Source organism: Octopus bimaculoides, chromosome 8, assembly GCF_001194135.2.
Source record: "Octopus bimaculoides isolate UCB-OBI-ISO-001 chromosome 8, ASM119413v2, whole genome shotgun sequence".
Taxonomy (NCBI): Eukaryota; Metazoa; Mollusca; class Cephalopoda; order Octopoda; family Octopodidae; genus Octopus; species Octopus bimaculoides.
Window position 1 is genome coordinate 9856801 of NC_068988.1, and position 2292 is coordinate 9859092.

General features: G+C 42.1%; 1 protein-coding gene and 1 long non-coding RNA gene across 4 annotated transcripts in view; one reads left to right on the plus strand and one right to left on the minus strand.

Moving 5' to 3' along the window:
* The window catches only part of LOC106880719 (uncharacterized), a 49805-nt gene that overhangs the window by 5053 nt on the left and 42460 nt on the right, over positions 1-2292 (minus strand). The gene's annotated exons all lie outside the window — the stretch shown is intronic.
* Positions 1810-2292, plus strand: part of LOC106878193 (uncharacterized) — a 2768-nt gene continuing 2285 nt past the window's right edge. The window contains exon 1 of the long non-coding RNA XR_001410476.1: positions 1810-1898. This is a non-coding gene — a long non-coding RNA (uncharacterized LOC106878193). The remainder of the gene's footprint in view (positions 1899-2292) is intronic.

The following is a 2292-nucleotide window of genomic DNA, read 5'->3' on the forward strand; positions in this document are numbered from 1 at the left end:
ATATATAATTAAAACAGTGGGGTAAAAAATTAGATATTTATTAATAGCACATTAACAGTCCACCTAGTAGTCTCCTTTATATATACATGTGTGTGTGTGTATGTGTGTGTGTGTGTGTGGCGTTAGCGACAGTGATGTAGAAGTCATTTTGCACGCCAGGAAAACAGTGTTGTTCAATAGAAGTTCGACTTGGCTTAAGCAATCCAAACCCATGGTCTCCTTTGATGTAGCAATGGAGGTCTAGGACAGCGCTGATCTATGCGATCTCACCGTGTTGTATATTCTTAATACCAGTAAGAAAAAGTTCCCCTCTTTCCTTTCTGTTCTCTACGGAGATGACACCCTGGCCATCTCTAGGGGAGCTAACGGTCACACACTAGACAATCTTAGGAAAGATCTAATTAGCACACTTGCCTCCATGGGATTAAAAATCTCCATCGGGACCAACCTCACCACCGCGAACTTCTTAGACATCACGCTCAACATGGGCTTCGGCACATACAGGCCCTACTGCAAGCCTAATGAGAAGCTAAAGTACATTAATACAGCCTCGTGTCACCCACCCACCGTGTTCAAAAACCTGGTGAAGTATGTTAGTATGAGAATCAGGGAGCGCATCGCCTACATGCCGGGCCCCAACAACCGCAGAAGGAATCGCCACAGAAATATCATTTGGTTTGCGCCATCTATGAAGTCGAGATACTGGCCGACCCTAGCAACAGCAGCAACATCAGCAGATCCCCTAACGGTGACCACAGAAGCAGGAAGCGCGAATAGAACTAACAGCACCATGGCCAGAGACAACAACATCAACGACAGCAGCAACTTCCTTAAGGGATACATCTACGGCAGCAGGCCCGACATTGCCCGACAGCAACAGCTTCCTTAACGGATGCATCTGCAGCAGCGGGCCCTACAGTGCCTATAGCAAAAGCAGCAGTACTATCGCCAGCAATAACACCAATAGCAGGGACAACAGCAACGTCAGTATCCCTAACGGAAATAGCAGCAGAGATATCGCCAATGACATCTAGAGCAGCGATGACAGCATGTCCACCAATGATGATAGCAATAATAACAACAACGGCACCTTCGCCAACACCGGCAGTGACGGCACCAACACCATCGCCACCTTCAATGACGCCAACACCAAAAATGCCAGAACCAACACCACCAAAACCAGCGACGCCAACACCTGACCACGGAGGTACATCAGCTGTTCCGGGAATTCGTTCAAATAACGCATCTCCAATCACATATACTCATTCAGGATACCAGAATGGAGATTTGTCAAGTCATTAACCAGCCACGTATGGCAGCTAGTAGACGACGGGATTCCGCACACGATATCATGGAGAATCCTAGAGAATTTAGGCCTGTACATTAACGGGACCAAACGCTGTAAATTATGCATAGCGGAACAGGCGATGATCCTCGACCAAGGGAAAATCTCGTAGCCTATTGGAAGCCATGCAATAGCAAGGCCACTGGTGATCGATAGTCAAAGGGAGACATTCGCTTTTGTTGACATTCAGTAACGAACTCATTTCCTCCAGCATATTCTAAAGAGGCAACGAGTTTTGTCATCTGCTGGTATTGATACATCAATTAGAAAGCATTTTTTCTTTCTTCGTGATCTCTGACAACTATATCTGGCCTATTGGCCTTAATTTCTCTATCTGTGTGTATTGATTGGCATATCCCAGAGTGTGGTTGCTTTCTCGTTTTATGTGACCTTTTATCATTATTATTATTATTATTATTATTATTATTATTATTATTATTATTATTATTATTATTATTATTATTATTTTCTATTTCACATCTAGGTTCACAGTATTACACAAAGCATTCATTTTATGCAATTTCAGGACATAAAACAGGAAGTCATTGCAAAGGTAAGCAAACTTTATGATCTCGTCGTCTTACTTTTAAAATATATTTTTAATATTTCTCTTTAAAAGAAGGCTGTTTCTACGCAGGGCAAAATGTTTAGCACGATTTCATGTCTTTATTTGAATTCACAGACCACCCGCAATGTCTTTGCCTTTTATCTTTTTGGGGTAGATAAAATAATTACCATTCAATCAATAGTGTCGGTTTAATGGACGAAACACCCGAACCTTGCGCCAATATTTCTTCTAATTTCCCTTTTAAAATATAAGAATAAATGGCTTCATACATGATTGCACACACATATGTAGTTATATGAAATATATATATGCATATATATGTGTGTGTATCTCTCTCTCTCTCTTACTCTCTCTCTCTCTCCCTCTCTCTCTCTCTCTC